Raw genomic sequence first — 21,318 nt, 5'->3', positions numbered from 1 at the left:
GCAAAAAAAGTTATACTGAAATTGATGCTCATCACAGACAATGCAGAAAATTACCAGAGAACACGTCACTGAATCAACAGTAAGCGTACAAATCCACAAAAATATGAATCATGCCTTCTACTGCTTTCCCTAGCAAGCAGCACCCCTCGCTGCCTCTCCTTCACACTCCTGTAAAAGTCGGCACGTCTTCCTGAGAGGTGTTTATCGTCTCGGCATAATGAAAAGCTTAAGAGAAAGTGAGGCAGCGGGAGTAAACACTCGTCAGGGCATTTTAAGCATCTCTCATCGTGAGCCGTGTTGTCTCGGCTCCCCTTTTCCTCCGCCTTTCCCCCTGAATAATCAAGATGTTAAGCCACATTAAAAAATATAATGCCATGTATGGCAGGACTATCAATACTGCCTCTAAATTAATTACATTTCCGTTGCGGCGCATCATTTATTTTGCAGCGTTAGGGCCTCGGCGGAGCCATTTGCCTTTATTGCTATCTCACTTGGTTGATGAGTGAGCTATGTAAAATTGAGTCTCCAATATCATTACACTTAATGAGTTTAAACTTTGAGAAAAAAAAAAAGAGAGGGAGGGAGAAACAGAGGAGGAGAGCGAGCAGATGAGAGGGAAGGGGGAGGAGGAGAATGAGAGCTCTGCACTGTTTTGGGGAAGTTTACACAACATAAGAGTGGGTGTAAGTGTTTGTGAGCGCTTACAGAATGTTTGTGTTAGGGCACAGCTGTGGGTGTCCGAATGTGGTTTATTGCACCACTTGAGATGCCTGCGCGCGCACGTGTCTATCGTGTATGCTCCTCATTTTGTGTCTGATTGTGTGTTCGACTTTGCGCTGCGAGCAAATATGTTACATAAAAATACACCACATACACATCTGTGTGTGTGTGTGTGTGTGTTTGGATGCAGGAGGCCATGGGTTGCGCTAGTCTCTCTGTGACTGCGCTGCTGTTTTTGTTCAGTAATTGGCGTAGACAAAGAACCCGTCACACCGCTGTTATGGCTGGTTAAGTCTGGAGGTTCCGCATCTTTACTAACAATGACTCTACATGGATGACTGAACCCTCCTCTACCTCCCTCAGCTAGGGTGTGTGTGAGTGTGTGTGTGTGTGTGCGCGCACAGGAGCATGCCCTAACCAAATCAACAGCCACCAATCTATTTCTCTTAGCAAACACAGTCATAATTTAGTAAGTTTGTGTGTCTGCAAGAGTGCCAAAAACCAAACCACGGGCTGCACCATCCTGCAAGTGCATTCATGAGTTTTCTTGTTACACAGATGTGTATTTGTGTGTGTGTGTGTGTGTGTGTGTGTGTGTGTGTGTGTGTGTGTGTGTGTGTGTGTGTGTGTGTGTGTGTGTGTGTGTGTGTGTGTGTGTGAGTGATCTCCTCTCTGTGTTCTTCAGTTCCCTCTTTGCTCCGGGCTACCGAGAGGCAGGTAGGAAACAGAGCGGTGCTGGTGGTGTGATGGAGCGGGAGGGAGGGAGGGAGGGAGGGAAACGGGGGAGAAAGAGGAGGGAAAAAAGGGAGATAGGCAGATAGATGGGGGCCATGTAGGGAAAAAAAAGGAAGAACTGACAGAGAGGGAAACAGGCAAACAAACAGAAATAAGAGAAAAAGCCTTTTCTGCTTGCACACGAACATGTGCACACAAACAACAGGAGTGATTTGTCGCCGCTTTTTGTTTGCATGTTTATCCTCCACCTCTATCCCTTCATCCCTCCCCCAACAGGTTCTCTTATCCTCTCGCTCTCTCTTCTCTCCTTCTGTTTTGCCCTCTCCCGCCCCTCCCCGGTTTTATGCTTTTCTCTTCCTTCTCTTGCTCATCTCTCCAGTACACTGTGCCTGGGGGCGATAGCAGCAAATCAAACTGTTTATCCATCTCTCATCAGTGCACTGCCTCACGGGGCTCCTGCCCCCTCAAAACAATGAAAGTAGGCCTGAGCGCTGAGCCAGGGATACGATTTAATTACATCAATAAGGAGCTCTGCCTTATAAAAAAAGGAAAACTACAAAAAAAAAGCACTACAGCGACACACTTTGCTGCACTATCATGAAAAGCCTGTTAATATTATCGCTGTAAAAGGCATGCAAAAGCCTCGCAGCCGCAACCGTGTAGAAATGTAAGCATGTGTGTGTGCTGCGGCCGCTTATTGGAAGTATATTTCTTGGCAACTTAGTGGCTCCAGTTCATTGTGGGATAATTCTGTGATGGACTTTTATTAGAGAGGGTAATAAACGGCCGGGTGTTGGGGAGAGGAGAGGCCTTTCACTTCATTTAGACTTCGTTCAGTCTTGGCTGCAGGGGTGGAGGGAAAAGAGGAGGGATGGCAGCAGGAAGGGGCGGAGAGCGTCAGTGAAATCGCATTGTGATTATGAGTGTAATTGCAGCTCTGGGGCCCAGGGGCCATGTAGCTCTGATGGCGCTAGAAGATGTTTTATGCACGGCAACAGAGAGGAAGAAAGTGAGAAAGAGAGAAAGAGAGAGGAGAGTGGGAGGGAGAGGCAAGCTGCCAGGATGTTTGCAATTTTTTTTTTTTCCTTACAGAATCTTCTTTTCCTCCACCTCCTTCACTCCTTTCTATTCTCTTCTCTCCTCCTCTCTCTTCCCTCCTGTCCTCCCTCCCTTGGCAGGATTAGCTGGGTCTCGTTAGAGGGGAAATGTAATAATGCTCCCACCAGGTGGAATCGGGCCCGCTCCATTATCAGCCGGGAGATGGATGGGCCATGTAGGGCCGGCGGGGGCCACGCGCGCACGCAATTTAGATTCAATAAACTGGCAAAGCAAGACCCCCAATCTGATTTATCTCTTACACGCCGCCAATGCTTGCTGCTACGATGCTGATTCCCTATTACCACTCAGAGAAGGACTATTCATTGGATGTAAGGCACGGCAGTCAGAGAGGCTTGTCGGGCCCCCGGGACGGCGGCAAAACAGATACAGCAGAGGGTTAATGCGTTTACACACAGATAAGCAATTAAATCTAAGGCTGAGGTGAGTTATAGAGTTATTAAGGAGGGATTGGAGGGGGAGAGAAGGGAGGGACAGAGGGTGAGAAAAAGAAGGAGAGAGATGTTATTCAACGCACAAGTGTTGGCCGGGTACAGTAAGTATTAGAATTGAGAAAGGCTATCATATTATAGAGTTCGTGAGGAACAACAGAAGAGCAGTAGTCTGCCCACGTTGTTCAATAAACTCAATACAACACTTACACACTCGCGATGCTGAAGACAGAGGTCAGCACAGCAGTTATCCACTTAGTCTGTGTGTGAGTTTATGAGTGAGTATATATATGCAAGTGCATGTCTTTACGTCGAAGTGTTAGTGGGTATGTGTTGGCGTAATCGGCATATTCATATCCACTGTATACCTGACTTTGAGTATGCAGAACATCACATTTGACTGTGTGTGTTTTTTATGTTTTTGTGCATACGCGCGAGAGCCGCAGTGATGTTAGCGGCGTTGGTAGTGGTGGGTGTCATTCCGTCCAGCCGCCAATCAAAGTGAATCTGAATGTCAGCAGGAGAGGAGGCGTGATAAATCAGCCTCACACCCAACGACAAACAGAATATTAGAGGCAGCGCAGCGCCATTGGAAAAATGTCCCTTCCAATCAGCCGAGCACTTTACAGTGAAGCTCAGCAGCCGGGCCTCCGACCAACGCTGAATACCAGAGAGACAGATAAGACAATAAATAAATAAATAAGAGACAGACAGGTTCGAGAGACAGACAGACCTGTAGCGAAGCTGACGAATAACGGCCCTGACAGGCAGAGAGACGAGACAAAGAAACATAAGAACACAACGGAGCTGGAGGACAGACAGGTAGGCACACCAACTGACACATAACAGGCCTGACAGGTAAGAAGGCAAGACAGACAGACAGGTGTGAGGACAGACAGACAGACAGACACACACAGTGTATTCATATGCCACAAGGAATGAAATGTATTAAGGCAAATTAGACCCAACACCATGTTGATTACTTAAATAACTTTATTAGTTGATAAAGCTGTTTAATAACTGAATTCATTATTCAGGTACAATTTTTAGGGATAATTACTGTATTTCCAAATTTCTACCACTTCATACTTCAACTCCACTTATCTGATAACATTCCTAACTAGTTACTTCCAGATTTTGATAATTGATAGTTTTCTATTTGGCATCAGAGCTGAAAAAGGGCTGAAATAGTGCCATTCGTAGTCATTTAAATGATTGTCATCACACAGATTGTGACAAAATGCTGAATATTGGCTAATCGGCTGAACCCTGGTCAAAACATCTAAATCTTTTAGTTGACAGATGTGAAAACAAGAAAATACACCATGAAAAATGTATTTGACCATTAAGGCTGACAGCACAAGTGAAAAGTCAGAACCAAAAGCCATTCAATGTCATAAGCGTATATTTTGGATGCTTTGGCTGGTCCTGCATGGTATGAAGGCAGCTTCAAATACAACCAAGAAATAATGGACTCCTCGAGAAAGAATGGAGCAAACCTACAACATAAACATTAAATAGCTTTATGCAGCTTTTTTTACCAAGGTTATCAACCTTCACAGTTTCTATGAAACCAGCTTTATCAAGATATTCCAATGTGTTTACTTTTCAAATATCATTAGTTGACAGACATACTAAAAAAGAAAGACAGACAGGACAGATGTGATTCAATGTTGCTCTATTAGTTTATAGCAGCTCTACCACACTGCCGCTCCCCAAATAAGACGGACTTAAAATTTAGTTTTATTTTTTTTCCTTATGCTGTCAGAGTTCAAATCTGATCTGGGATGATAAATTCTGTCATTTGAGACAAGTTTTGTTTTCCAAAACAAACTGTTTATATTCAAGAAATACCGAGGCTTTGAATGCAAGATGCCTGAAGGTTACAGTTATCAGTTCTGTTTATCTTTGTAAACAGAACTTATAACACTGACAGAGAGAGAAACAGTGATGGGCTTAATTCAGAGGCTCACTAAGTCCTCCTGGTTTACACAAACAAAGCTTGGATCACATCACATTTACTGTATGAGACAGATCAGAGAGGAGAAAGCACAGGAGAAGGGGTCAAAGGAAGGGATTGGTAAACGTAGCGCAGAGATGGGTTTTTTTCCCCTTTCGCTGAACATTTCCTAAACAACAGCTCTAATCAAATTGTCTGCCTTGCATGGTTTTTAAAGGCACTTTATTCACAGATTTCCATGTGAATTAGATTAAAAACTGCCGTATGAATACCACATAAATGTTCTTCACCTGACCTGACCAGAGAGGCTTTCTGTCAGCTTCATTTTTGAGTCTTCAGGTGAAAAAAACGCTGACCCATTAGACTGTTTCTGAGTGGCAGTGTGATGATACTATAGAGGCAGGTGTAGAGGTTAAATGGATCACGGGAAGACGCAACACCCGAAGCAACCACTAGGTGGCAGAGCACACAGACAACACAAGCTGGAGAATCCAACCGGGCCGTGATTTTATGTATGTGTGTGAGTTTAAATGCAGGCTCCTGTGTGTTTGTACAGGATCCTCTGTCAAACCAGCTCATCTAGATCTTGTAGCTAAAGCATACTTTGACACATATGTACCTGTATTCCTGATTGGACGTGCAGACATGAAGAGATAAAACATGAAGTAATTTAAATATTTAGCAGCAGGATGTGTGCAACCATTCAAGGGCGAGGACGCATTATAGTAGCAGGTAATGTATGACATTGTGCAACTTTTCCTGGGCCCGAAAAAAGTCTCCTCACAACAAGAAACATGAAAGCGTAACCAGTTCTGTACGTGAATAATCAGCGTGTCTCAGCCATATGATCGCTCTACTACATGAGGATCTGAGTGAATTCCTTCAGGCACAAGACCTGAACTTGAACGATCTTTATCGCAGGCTGCCCTCTGCATCTGTCATCGGGCTGATTTAACGACACCCATGAAATATTTACAAACTAAACAATTAGAGAGAGATATCTTACAAAATCAATCAATTATTCATCGCCGATCGTCTGAAAAGCTTTTGTTTTGTTTCACAGCTATATTCTGATGCTGGGAGGGGGGGGGTGCATCAATTAGGGCTTGTACTCCTGTGGTGTTATGGATGCTTCAGAGAGGAATGATTGCCTAAATGAAGGAGCCAGATGCAAGCTGCCAGCACTGCATGCTGACACTGTGTTGTGGCAGATAAAAACCAGACTAATCTCCACACTATGTTATACATGAAGTCAGAGGGATAGTTTGGATCGTCTGAACGTGTGAAAGAAATGAAGACTTTCTCTTCCCGCGTCGGCAATGTCAGGACCAACATCCACAACTCTGGAGCTTTCCTTATGCAACATTTGTTCTATTAATTTTTAAAACAGCCTCAGACACCTGGGCCTCGTGTTTGTATTTTCTTTTTCGGTGATCATGCTGGGATTGCATCTGTCAAGCCCAAAGAGGTGGGGAGTGAGGTGAAGGAAAAACAGGAGGAAACTCTTTCCAGAGTTCATTTTCTCGGCAAACTACAAACACAGACTCATACAATTCAAATTCAGATTTTACATACAGTATGTTTCAGTAATCAAAGGCCTACATATGGATGATTGGATGTAAACGCCTTCCTCCCTACTGTGTGTTCAGTCCATTTCTAGTTATAAAGGCCTCAAGGCGAAAACTTTTTTTCTGCCCATGCAAACATTTTCGTTTGATATTCAATCAGTGGCCAAAGTTGCAATCTTTTTTCTTGTTAAACTGCAAAATTCCCCTTTCTCCGTTCTAATTATCAACACAAAATGTCTGCAAACATGTTTTATACATAGAATTATACAGAGGGAAATAACGTTTCAACTAATTTTCTCCTCTATTTTCCAGTTCACAGATCACAACAAAAAGATTCTTAGTTAACAAAAAGTCAAAATATTACTTAGGTGATGTAACTTTAACCAAACTGTTTCTAAGGAATTGTTACTCCCACAGACAAATGTAGAAGAATAATCTGTTTTAGACCTGAAACGAGTGGTCGTTTGCCCAAAGGATGATCAAGCAGGAATTTCTATAACTCATGCAAAATTGCCAAATAAAGTGTTGGTTCCAGCCTCTCAAATGAAAGGATTCCCTGCTTTTATCTGCCTTACATGATAGTAGATCATTGGAGTTTGAGTTGTTTGGCCAAAACAAGCTCAACAAAGCAAACAATGAAAACAAAGGACATAGTTTGATGAAGTGTGGGATCATGGGAGTTAGTTACTTCTTTGTTAAACAACCCATCGTTGGTGATCGAATCTGACATGACTTGGGCAGAAATGTTGACAGACGAGGTAATGTCCTAAAGCGTTATTCACGTTACGTTGAGAAAGTTTGCCGACTTCTTTTTTCTCACTTTGACACATTTGGGATAATGTAAGTACACAACTCACTTAATATATAAGAAAGGGGAATTGTTACGTTTGTATATTTTTAAGTGACAGTTAATAAAAAGGAAGATCAGAACAATCATCCTCAGCCACACGTTCCAAACCCCTCTGCACTGCACAACGCTGGCCTCCAGACAACACGCAGGGGTCTGGGTTTTATTTCCTTTGGGCTGAACCTTGCACAGGAGGTCTGGGGTTGAGAACAGGTTTCATGTGGGGCAAGCGAGCAAATAAGCAGCTGAGCGGTGGTGTCTTCATGATGCATGTGGGTGGCTCGGGCCCAGCACCCCAACCTGCCCTTAAGACCCAAGGGCGAAAGTGTATCCCCCTGACTCTGCAGCTGCTGCACCAGAGCGCACCGGAGAGATGGAAGCCCTAGACCCTGGGCCAGAGAGGAGGAGCTACAGAAAGGGCGGGGAGGAGGCAGAGGCCTCCAGCGGTCAGGGGAGATCAGAGAGGGAGGTTACTCTGAGGAACTCGCTCTGCCATGGGCTGCACACATAAACACACCTGAGGAACACACACACGGATGTCAAAATATTCACATAAGGCATAAAAGCACCTCACACACATACACACAAAGCCTGAGGGGGGAAGCCAACAACAAAGCCTCTATAATGTAGCCATCAGGTCAAGCAAAGTTCAACCTCACTATGGAAATATCTTATGTTAAGTGCAAATATTCTGGCCTTTTAGAGCTTATAGTAAGGTACATTAATGTGTGTGTGTCAGCTGTAAATTTACAGTTATTTTATTGGGTTGGTGGGGGGATGGGCTTGCCTCTTAGATGAATACAGAAGTTCTGTCATGAGGACTTCACTGGGATGAGCAGGTAAGTGCATAACTGGTCTTCAGAGGGCAATCAGACCAAATCCATAATGCAGGAATCACACGGTAAAATATTAAGCATCCTGGGGCCTCTGAATGACATCTCACCCTCAACTTCAACCCTGTCATGTCTCCACATGCCACCACCGCTTTCTTGCGCCTCTCGATTTCTTTTCTCTTTCATCTCTTCTTTATGTCCTTCTCTTCTCTTCTGTTATCCTTGTCCTCACCTTTTTCTCTGTAAAGGCTCTCCCGCTTCTTTACATTGTTTTCTATATTTTAACCTTGAACAGGTTCATGTGAAAAGGTGCTAGAAATACCCTCCATTTACAGACAAATCCCTTGTGGAAGGCTAAAAATAGGTTCATCGCCCGTTTGGCCATTATCTGTACGCTGGAAGTTCAACATTGGATGTATAAAGTAAGTCTGCATATGTCAGTGTCTGCTGGAAAATAATCTGTTACCATACGCTCAGACTGGCAGTGACTTTGTTTGTGTCACCCAACCCGCGAGTAGCTGTCTCGTGGCCAGAGAGTCTGCTCTCACTTGTTGGCGTTGTGTGGATTTCTGGAGGACGTACATGAACCAAAGCCAACTGCTGTGGCAGTAAATTGCTGCTAAATGTCTCGAGACTTTAGTTTCGACTGATGATGATTGATTGATTGTTATTTACATGTACCTAATGAAAATATTCATGCTGCATTGTGAAAAACCTCAACAGGGAGATGAGCTGTTCTTACATTTTATGCCCAAAAGAAGCAGACTGATGGATCTAAAGCCAGACAAGTGTTACAACAGACAAACACAAGGTCACACACTCAAATGTGAAGGTCACACACTCAAATGACACTGGTCAAATGACCATTGCTACACCACAGCCATCGTCACCAAATCTGAGATCTCTCAGCCAGCTGTTGCTTCGCTCAAAGTGCTGATTCAGAAATGTTAGGCCAGCATCTCCATCAAGGTGCTCTGATGGCTCGAGCAGTAGGATTTCACCCGCCACTACATGAACAAATGGTTTATTAGACAGCACAAGCAGCCCAATCAGTCCAGTCACACTTCTTGAAATTTGGGGGCAGCTGTGGCTCAGGAGGTCATCAGTAGTTTGCTGGTTCGACTCCCCAGCTCCCCCGGCTGCAAGTGGAAGTATTCTTGAGCAAGGCACTGAACCCCAAAATGCTTCCGATTACCAGGTCGGCACCTTGCCTGGCAGAAGGTGTCAAGCGTTGTGGTCATTAGACTGGAAAAAGAGCTCTGGAAACCAGTTCTACGTGCCATCACCCTCTCACAGGTAGGTTTTTGTTTGGTGCATGCCAGCACATCCTCCATCCTCCACATGAAGCTTGTGCAACACCCCAACACAGCTTTACTATCACTCTACATACTGAAGCCCTGCCATGAACTAAGATACTCTGATTGCAAATATTAAGGCAAATATCGCTGACCCCTGCAACATTTACTTGCAATGTTTTACAACTTTAGGTAGAGCTGCAACAATAAATCAATTAATCAACGAGTTGTCAACTATTACATGTATTGGTTTGAAGGCAAAACGTCAAAATTCTTCTGAAATATGAATATTTTCTGATTGTTTAATCCTCTATGACAGTAAATTGAATATTCTTTGGGTTTGGTTCGACAAAAAAATAAATTTTCACCATTTCTTGACACTTTATTAGAACAAACATCTAAATGATTAATCGACAGATTAATTGACAATGAAAACAATCAGTAGTTGCAACCTTTACTTTGGTAATTTGGGGAAAGAATTTTGATCTTCCCTTCCCAAACAAAATGATGGCTGTCATTCCCTTTACTGAAAACTACAGAAATGCTCATAAACTGGTCTCATTTGCCTATAAAAATTAAACAAGATACAACAATCAGTTCGCACACTGCAACATCATTTTCCAAAGAAGTTTTTTAAATTTCAGGCCACAATGAACAGAGTGATCCTGGTTACATGTGCTGCAATTTCAGCGCAAAAATATGCTTGCCTATTATGTGTGTGTGTTTGTATCTGTTCATTTATTCCAGTGTGAATGCACTTGAGCGTGCTGTTGAATGGTGGAGAATAGGCTCCGGTTCCCCTGCTGAAAGCCTGTTGGATGCCATTGTGATGGCACACCACTGAGTGTGTGTCTCATGTGTGTGCGATGAAGGTGGTGGCGGGGGGAGATGGGACTAAGTCTATCAGGACCCCCGCACATGAAAGGTAAACTGGAGCCGCTAATCGCAGTGCTGACACAAGGAGGTTCAGAAGGGCGGCCACTTAGAAAAGAAAGGCAGGAGAGCCGGGACCCTGGCGGCGTCAATGGGGCTCAGCACAACTGACCACATTACAGGAACAAACACACACTGCAGAATAGACACACAAACTTGGTGGTCTCGGCTGGTCCCTGCCTGCTCTTTGGTGCGGACTTCACGGATGGTGTGTGTGTGTGTGTGTGTGTGTCCGTGCATGTAATACTTCTATAAAAGTATTGTGTATCCATTTTCTTTGATATCTTTTCACAAATCCTGTAGAGACACAGCCCGACATGTCCAACAATGCATTTGAATAAAGTGTTTGATTTCTTTTCTTTCTTAAAGGAAAAGATGAATAAGTGATTGAACACTGAAATTACTATTTCTGAGGGACAAGGTGACTAACGCCGGCCTGATAACAAGGCTCAGAGACAGAGACGCAGGTGAGAGCGGAGAAATAAATAAAGCAAAGCGTTGCAAAATTAATACAAGTTCAGGGACATATTTGGCAATTAATGCTAAAATGATGAGGGAAAACAGAAAGACAGTATGCATAAGAGAGGGCACCAGGGAGAGGGGGAAGACGGGGGAGTCAGCCTGGCCGCAGGAGGGGGGGAATCACAAGGGAGAGAAAGAGCGAGGGAGATTGGACAAATGGCAGCCCCCCCTCTGTTGAAGGTAGTGTTGTGGACTCCCTTCTCTCTTCCCTCCTTCTCATCTCTTAATGCTTATTTTCATCACTTTGCTTAAAATATTGATAATCAATTAGCACTACGTCTGTTTTGCTACAGAATCTGTGTCACGGTCTATCACTCTGTCAGAGCCAATTCGCCGCTCATTCAAAGTTCATTTTTCCTTGGCGGCTCTGTGCCTTTGGAGGAGTCATTACGCGGGGAACATAGCCCGGGGTGCAATCACCTATTCTCTTTCATTACTGGGGAGATGGAGAAGGTGAGAGAGATTATTAGAACTTTGGAATGATCACAAAGCTCCACGCCGCCTGTCAGATCCCCCCTACGTGTAATTCATCTGGCCTCACTGCCTCCCCCCCCTCTACCCCCTTCCCTTCTCCTCACCCCTCAATCCCTCCTCCCCCAGCCTCAGCCAGGGGTTTGGCCACAGACATTATTCATGAACATCTGCAGCGCGCTGAATATTCCACAGCCTCCGCCGTGATGAAAAGGGAGCTGCCCCTTTGACTTGAAAATTAACATGCCGGCACAGAGATTATGGACGCGCCGTTTCATTCCAAGCCGAGCTGGGCCACGCTGAGACCCGCCGAGCCGGTGGTACGGGGCTGGGGCTGAGCGAAGCAGAATAAACGGGACAGGAAATGATTTTATTTCAAAGTAAAATAATAAAAAAAAAAAACGTGACTGCGGTGCCGGTGCACAAACACGAACCGTCACGGATACAAACACGCACTAAAATCAGACGTTCCTAGTACAGCTGTGATGTGGCTGCATCAGTGGCAGACTTGCAACACTCAGACTGAGGTTTCCAACTCCAGAGGTAATCAATAGAGAATTTCATCACTGCAATCAAGTGATCTGATTCATGTGAGAAGGGCTGAGCTAAAACACTTTGGGCTGTACATGATAATAAAGAACTATGCAAAATTTCAATGCAGGGCTTCAACTAACTACTATTTTCAGTGTTGATTAATCTGCTACCTACATTCTTGATTAATTGATTAATTGTTTTGTCTATTAGAAGCCAGAAAATAATGAAAAAAAAAGCCTGATATGATTTCTAAGAGTCTTAAAACGTTTTGTTTTTGTCTACAACACAAAAATATGCAGTTTACGATCGTGTTTGAAACAGGAACGCTTCAAGTCATCATAATGAGAAGCTGGAATTGGCAAATATTTGGCATTTTTGCTTGAAACAAAAGAGTGAAAGGGTTAATGGTAATAATTGTTGCAGCTCTATTTCAAAGACTGGTGGTAAAACCCGGAGCACAGCTAAAACGTTTTTCCTCGTAAACATCTCATTGCACCCTCTCACCTCTGTGTATCTCTTTCTTTCATTCTCTCCTGGGTGTCTCTACATGAAAGCCCAGCCAGAGAATGGAGACTCTTCCTCTCTCTCACACCAGGAGCACCACTGCTGGAGAGAAGCCAAGCATCCCCCACATCTCTCTCTCTCCCCCCTCTCTCATGTCTATGTCCCTCACCCTCCCTGTGTCCTCATAGACACTCAGTGGAGCAGCTCTTGGATTGTGACTGTGATGTGCCTCACAGAGAAATAATCACAAAGAAAATATAACAGGAAAACTCACAATCTGACAATCTGTTCACGAAGATAACAAATAGTAAATGTAAGATAAGTAAAAATGTAATGCTCTGTATGCAAGTATGAAACAATAGTGTACATTAGTGGTGTAACAGAACGTAGTTTATCTATGATCCATACAGATCTTCCCCAACAGTTTGGCACGCATTTGAACAAGGGGTGTCATGATATACCAGTATTGATGATAACTGTGATATAAAAAATTAAATATTGACATTGTATGTCTAACACACATACAGTATGATAATATCGCGTGAAACATCCAGCGGATATCAGATCTTGTGAATCTTTTGTTTGTCAGCTTAACTGTTTCACTATTAATCAGGTGAAATTGTTCTTTGTGTGTTTTTGTACAGTTACAGACTCTCCCTCCACTTCCTTACACTTGTATTTTGAGTGTAATTGATTTGCTTAAAACGAGACAAAACCCACACTACACAAAGTTAAAAGTTAATTTGACAGACAGCATTATTTTTCAAATCTTCAAAAGCGATCATGATAATATCGTTATCGTGGATTTGTTTGGCCATGATAATCATGAATTTTAGATTTGATATCGTGACAGCCCTAACGTGAACCACAGATTAACTGCGACAGTTAACCATATCATAGTGTGTAATGCTGTTTTAGTAATCGATCAGATAGTGCTGCGGGCAGGACATCATGCAAGTCTACAGAGTGTTGACCATGTGTGTATAATAAGAGCTTATAATAATTATACTTGTATAACAAAATTACTTAATAATAATTTAATTGAATATTAACACTTATAATACATCTGAGACTACAGACAGGCGGCTACATCAGAGCCAAAGTAGCACTTTTTTCCATGACTCAAAATCATGATACAATCTGTTAGTTTTCTGATCTGTTACACCCCCAATATATAATGTATACTTTAAACACAGCAGACAGGGAATCCTCACTGTGTTCAGTCCAATACATTCACATTCTAAGTTGTGAGTTATACCTCTTTAAATATTAATTCTGACAAACTACATCAAATTATTTGTAGTTAAGTTAGTTAGTTTAGTTTATTATCGTTTCGCAAATTCTTTTTCAGTCTGTGACAATTGTAAAACAACTGCAACATTATAACAATCACAGTCAAAGACAGACTTTTAACAACTTCACATAATCACCAACAATAGAATTAAATAGAACAGAAATATACCAAAATGCAAGTGACACACACCTCATATCACAAGGATTTGTTCAACAGGGATTTATTCTGGAAGTAAAGGATCTCAGGTCACAGGAGATTATAACTGATTTTAAATTCACAAATATGTATTAATTTGAAAGTGGGTGAAAAAAAAGAATGTTTTTTGAAGCATCAATGTGTTGAAGCGACATGTTTCAATCATTTTCTTTTGGGTTCAGACTGTCAGGTAAACTTCTACACTCACTCAGGACCACAACATTTGCACACAATCACTTGACATGATGCCGAAAAACCCGTAGACAGGGGAATTCCCTTTTCAAATGAGTGGAATTAACTCAACAACAATTACTCAATAATAATCTTCCCATATAGCAGCAGCCTGTCAGACATCATTGAGAATATCAAAGGAGCATCTTCACTATTATTATCAAAAGGTATTTTATGTCTGTGGGCAGACAGCATGCAGAAAAATAAACAGCGGGTGATTTGTCAAACATAAGCAAAGACCGTGAAAATATGATGAAACAAACAGTACAAAGATCAAAAATTGTGTGTGTACAGTATGACTACCTGGGTGTTTTTCCATGCATATGTCTTATGTCGGATATAAACATCTCTAACTACACTCAGCAGTGTTTCCACCAGAGTAAATACAGCAAGATACACAACAGAGACGGAAAGAAAGGAGGAGAACAGAGCAAGAAATATACGCAGACAGACGTACTGCGAGGAGAGAGAGAAGAGGAGAAAACATACTTTAATGCCTCTCAAAAAGGGGAGCAGTTGGAGGGTTCTGACACAGGCTGGGGCGGGACTGCGCGCCGCCTCTTGTTAATTGTAAATGGCAGAGCAAGTTTACTCTGGCAGTTGGAGCCAAAATGGAGTCTGACAGCTTTGTCAGGGAGTTTGAGCGGCTCAGTGGCAGGGCAGGAATCGGGATGATTCCATCCCTTTCATCTCCAAATCGCCGATGTACGCTCGTGAAAACCTCCATGGTAATAAAATAAAGGAGTGGGAGGGGGGGGGAAGAAACCAGCCTGGCATAGTTTGGGGATGACAAGCAATTTTTTCGAAACACTTGTCAAAATAGAACAGAGGGGAAAAAAGGAGCAAAGACTGAGTAAAATGGCAGACCAAAGTCTGAAAGAGCTGGATGCAGAACAAACATGTCAGGAGATATTAGCGCCCCCATTTCAAAAAACACCAATATTAATAATCTGAGCACTCATTCCCACCTTTCCTCTCTTTATCTGGCTTTGTAAATTATTCTACAAGATATATTACATCCCACTCAAGATCTTGCCCTCTGTGTTTCCTAACTGCAGCCTCTATATATTATTCTGTCCACTTCTGCAACCTTTGGCACTATATGAGACTCTTGTTTCTTTTATAACTGACCTAAAAATATGAACACTGGCAGCAACTTTACATGCACTCCAGGCCTATTTATCTTCCCCAAAACTCTTTGACTTTTCTTCGGGAGAGTCCGCTAAGCAACATAAAGACAAGTCTATAGCGTGTGTTTGAGAGGAGGGATTGGCAGAATAAAGGACGCCTTACTAGCACTGCTTTGTACGGTTACACTCCCATAGATTTATCCCTCTGATCCCTCCTACCTCTATCTGCTTGCCTCGTTTTTATTTTTCTTTTTCAATTTACAGGATTTGTTTCTGTGTGTCTGACAGCGAGGAGGATGAGGTATAAAATTAATCTTTATCCCGGTTTTGTTGTGTTTCCTCCTCCTTGACAATGCGTGTCAGTAATTAGCCGGCCAGTTTGGTTCCAGGCTTTTCAGTGGGTGCCTCCGTTTGCCAACTTTCGCCTTTTGTTCTTGCCACACAATGCCGCCCACTCGCCCTCTGTGTCTCTCTCCCTCTCTCTCCCCTCTGCTCCCCGCCTCACACCCACACAGGGCGTTACACAATCTATCCAAATGTGCTTCACTTTAAAACCCCATTACTTAGCCCCTGTTGTTTTGTTCAACACAATTAAAAGAACAGGCCCTTCATGAGAATTCAGAGAGCCTCGCTCATTCGCTCCCCTCCCTCTTCCCTCCTTCACTCTCTCCTCTTCTGTGGTTCAGCGTTGGCCGAGGAGTTACTGTGAAACAGGCCAGCTTAGTTCCCCTAATTCCCTGGGTTTTGTTTGCATATAGGCTTAGTTTGGTTCCATTTGAAACTACTCAATGCCATGCCTCATCCCCTGGCTGTAGCCAGACCAGTGAGCAACTTTAAAGATCGGCCAGCCAAACAGGGAAGTCCACACACACACACACACACACACACACACACACACAAACACACACACACACACACACACACATACACACACACAGAGCTGAAGAGACCGACAAGGTTAAAGGGCACGATCATTGTTATCTCTCTAAGTACTGACACACTTCAAAAGGCTGAAAAACTCAAAGGCTTTTTCAGTAATGACTACCTGGTCAGGCTTTGGCAGAGGGCCTGGTGATAATTTCGGGCTCTGGCCTTCCACACGAGTGTGTAAGCCCTGCAGAAAGGGCTTAGTTCAAAAGAAAGTCAGGTAAATGAGAGACAAGGCTACTGGTCAGTAATGACCACAAGGTCACTGTCAGGGAGGTGTCAAGAGGGGATAGAAACGGCTTACCTCAGGTATTGTTGGATTCAGAGAATTTAAGCCTCAAGTCTAAAATAACTAAATCTCTCGTGAGATTTGTGCAAATAATGCATGTAGAAATGGAATGACCTCTCACTCATTAATACATAAAACTGACACTTCAATCAAGTAGTCGGTGGAGAGACAATTAAGCAGCAACGATTTTGAAAATGATAAATTATTTCAGTGATTTTTTAACAAAAAATACAAGATATTACCTGGCTCCAGCTTCTCCAATGTGAGGATTTACTTTGTTTTTAGACATTTTTTACTGTTTCCTGACATTTTGAAAAGTCAAATTATGGCCATAAAGTGATATTGCAATATTTTGAGGCTATACTGCAGCAACAACAACACTTTTGAAATATCATGATATAACGATATCCAAAATCTAAGACTATGGATAGTCTGATATCACAATAATGATATAATATTGATATATTGCCCAACCCTAGACCAAACAATTAAAGTATTAATAGAGAATAGTAGATTAATCAATGATGAAACTAATCATTAGCTGAAGCCTGAAAGCAAACTGAATCTTTTTCAGCATGATTATTTACGGCTTGAAATCTTGGTTGAGCTTAACATTGTATTGTGTTAAATTAAAAACTTCCATTAAAATGATTGTCCAATAAATGAAAAATCTCTTTCTAACAAATTGAAGACAGCTGGTGATGTTTGTACAACAATGATGCAGAACTCAGAGACAAATGTCTAATTAAAAACAAAACATTCAAGACAACAGTCTCACTCTGCTACACACTGCGGTTTTCAAACCATGAAGAGCTTATCTGATTATGTTTAACGTTTACACCAGCACAAATTAAATCAACTAAATGCTAGGTCATTGTACTTATAGTTAAATGCTTTAATGGAATAATGTCATGAAGTTTTCTCACACCAGATGTGCCTGTGTGTGCCTGAACACAGCAGACAAACACAGGCCTGCATTTAGCCAGTGGTCTCTGTCTTTGTTGCAGAGTGGAGAGGAGGTCGACCCTGCCCTCAAAATTACAGGCGTCAGGCTCTGGGAGTTGTCTCAAGTAGTTAACAGCTCTGTAATTCACACTGGACAAGACTTTTAAGAACAAACGTGCATAATGGATTGGAAGCGCACGTACGTACAGCATCTACGCGTGTCTGACAACATTCAGCTTGTTTCAGCTGCACAGAAGACATACTATCATTTAAATTGACACCATGTAAAGCTGAGTAGAATCAGACTTATTAACATTTATGATCAGACATTGAGCCATGATTTCCCCTGTTGCATCACAGTCCACAAACCGAATGAACTCAACCTCTGACACCTGCCAATATCAATAATACTACAGCGTTTTTACCAGCCGAAATGACATACAGTGATGCTTCATGCAATATGGCTCGGCCTTACAGACACAATATGTAATATTTCCACATTAAAATGTCAAAAACAATGAGACATTTGCTATATGTTTTGCTGAGTTGTTGGCTTACATTATCCCAAATGTTCAAAAACGTTCAAACCCAGAAAAATCTGTAATTTTACTCAAAGTAACTGAGTTTCATTGGTTCACCTGTCCAGGTCAACATCAGAAGAAGTGACCATGTGACGAAATGTAACGCGGATTAAAATGTTAATACATTAGATGGCCTGGGAACATTTGTGCCTGATTTTCATCTGCAATGGTGGTTTCCTAACAATGAAGACAACAACTCCCATAATCCCACACTACCTCACGTAACCAAACTACTTCATTTGTTTTCATTGTTTTAATTGAGAGACGACTAGTGGCAGAAATTACAAGCTGTGGTTGTGAAAGATTATGTTTCGTTGCAGAAACGTCGATAGCTGGATATCGGATATTTGAAACCCAATTCTCCAAACTATGATCGCCTGTAACAAAGACCAGGCAGTACGTTTCTTACAGCTGAGCCAACTAGATGATGAAATGTAATGGACGTAAACATGTGCATCGTGTTTATGTTCTAAGCCAAGTCATCACACGGTGAGAAAAAAATCAATCATGTATAGAAATCAAAGATTTGATGCATCAAGATGCTTCAATAATCGTTTAATAATAACATCGGAGCCTTTGAATCTCAGTCGACTCATGAGATTGCCCCCCCTACTGAGAGGTCTGAAATGTGATTATAAGTTTAAAGGTTTAACTCGTTTGTACCGAGGAGCTAAAAGCACTTGAACATCAGTGAGGACACCAACAATGGCTTGTTTTAATCATTTGACCGTTTGCAATCAGGCCACCCTGCTCAAGCTTACCACTTAATCAAGTTAATTAACAAAACAACCCTTTCTTAATAGGATAAAACCAGATCTATAGATTAATTTGATGAATTATGCATAAGAGCTGTTTTGGGGAAGTCCTTAATTGTTGTGACTGTTAATTTCCACAGTTATCTAAACTGCAGCAACTGCTAAAGAATAGCAAAAAAAGCCAAAGTAATGTTAATACTACTACTACAACACACAAGTCCCTGTGTGTGCTCATGTGCTCATGTTACCCTCTGTGTGAGCCGACATTGATTTTTCTTTAAAAATCCCGAATAATAAATTCCAGCCCCCCTCAAAAAAACAGTCAGATAAGAGCCAGAAACTGGCTTAAAACCACTAATTACATCAGCACTGAAAGGAAATCATTGATCAACGGCATTATGGGAAATTAAACTGTTCCCGAAAACCGGATCAAAGTGAATGAAGTGGCTTAGCGAGGTTTCACTGGGGCTCTGCAGACGGGAGACGGGATTATCACCCCTAGACGCACACACACACACACACACACACCTCATTAAGACGATACAGTAGTATGTTACGGGACTTATATGATGCACACACACGTGATTTATTTTATGTTAACACAAAACCATATCTGCTGACTGACCAACTTCAGCCTCATCAGTAAACATCCAACCACTTTGAAATCCTTAACTTTGTGTGTTTCACCTGCTCTATTATTGGCAATTATTTAGACAAAATGTTCGACACAAAAATAACCGTTTTATAATGCACTCCTGTCTCAATGTGAGTGGGCCCCATGTCCAGGACCTGTGGAGGGGTCCACAGGGGGAATGAATAAAAGAAAGGGGCCCCTGCTGGTTCATATGGCCATCTATTGGTGCCCCGAGACCGCGGTAATCTGTTCCCCCCCGTCCCACCAGCCCCAACACGGGCCCCTTAGGGCTCCCAGTCTGCTGCTAGGGGACCCCTTCATGTGTAATTAACAGTTCCCAAGCTGCAACACGCACACTCACACACAAAAATTGTTGTGCTTTTCATTGCAGTGATTATGTTTATGTGCAGTTTTTTCGATATTAACTCAATTAAGACAATTATGTGAATTTGCCATGTACTGAGCTTGTTTTGATCTCTACTATTGCTTTAATTTAAATCACATTAAACAGCATTTGATTAATGTATACACCTTAATCTGACTACTTTAAATACTGGAGGGAGACAGTGATGTTGTAATTTAATAAGGAGGGGCTATATCTTCAGTCATTAATCAGGCAACATTTTTTAACCTAAATTTACAAAAAGTCTATTCGTGAGCTCCCACACCAGAGTGCAAAATAAAAAAAACAACAACTGTCTGACATTACTGGCCACTGAACAACTTAGGGGTTAAATGCCTTGCTCAAGTGTTTCGATGGAGGACACTGAGGGAGGTGTGAGAGTTTATCACATCCAAAGTATTCTGGGAGACTGACGGAGAAACGTTCAGGTCACATGGAAACCTGAAGAAGCATGGAGACAGCTACACGAAAGACACCCGCCTCCATAGCAGTTTGGCTGAAATGTCTTTTTTTAGTAAATATTGTTATAGACAAAATCAATATGGCTGAGCTTTCTTCAAATGGAAGAAATTGTAAAACTAGGGCAGAAAAATCATACACAATAGAAAACCAATATGCCTTTGTTCATCTTTAAGACCAAGGGTCATCAACTACATTTGTCCAAGGGCCAGGATTTTTGTAAGCAGACATTGTGGAGGATGGACTTTCAAATTAAAAAAATATTTAGAAGCCAGCTCTCTCACAGCATCATAAAATAATCATTCAGATACGTTCTCCTAAAACTTGTTGGGTCAGTTTTTATGCCACTGTTAAGACATCTGCTGACAATCCACTGTGAATATCACACAGGAGGTTGGACAAACAAGCAAACTACGAGGAGATGATGAGGACCGATGTGAGGGCCATATTCTGAAAGGATAATCGTGCTTTCTGGATAGATAATGACCAACCCGATCAGCTGCAAAGTGATTCTGGCCAATGCCAAATGAAAATGCACCTAACGAATGAACTGTAAATGCCTGCTGCACCTCAGCAGATCACAAATAGGAACTGGAATGTGTACCACAATTTAAGATAACTTGGTGATTTCACTTGGATAAAATGTTCTCATACTAAATCTTTAAACCTTTTATGGGTTTCACTTATAAGAACTGTTCTCAGGTTTTCTTTGCTCTCAGTATCAGTAGTTGGAGGCACAAACACAATCACCAGTAAACAAAACAACCTGCAGGTACATAACTCTCGCAGTTGCAGCCATTTGTTGGTTACGGAAAAAGCTCTAAAAACTCAAGTCGTGACAAAGGCAGAAAGCAGCCCTCACTAAGACACAGCAAGCTACCAAATAGTACAAAGTTAGCTACATCAACTCCACTTGTACTTACATTGTGCCCCAATCTACTTACACTGGCAAATCCAGGGCTTACATTACACTGAAATAAGCAGCGGATATTGGCAGAATGGGCTT

At 42.2% G+C, this 21,318-nt stretch overlaps 1 protein-coding gene across 2 annotated transcripts in view; it reads right to left on the bottom strand.

The window, feature by feature from the left end:
* rsrc1 (arginine/serine-rich coiled-coil 1) overlaps positions 1-21,318 on the bottom strand; it is a 124,208-nt gene that overhangs the window by 23,309 nt on the left and 79,581 nt on the right. The window lies entirely within an intron of this gene.

The sequence above is a fragment of the Pagrus pagrus genome, assembly GCF_965226575.1.
Source record: "Pagrus pagrus genome assembly, chromosome: 4".
Lineage (NCBI taxonomy): Eukaryota > Metazoa > Chordata > Actinopteri > Spariformes > Sparidae > Pagrus > Pagrus pagrus.
Note: the sequence above shows the minus strand (reverse complement) of the source record. Positions and strands in the feature narration are given on the sequence as shown.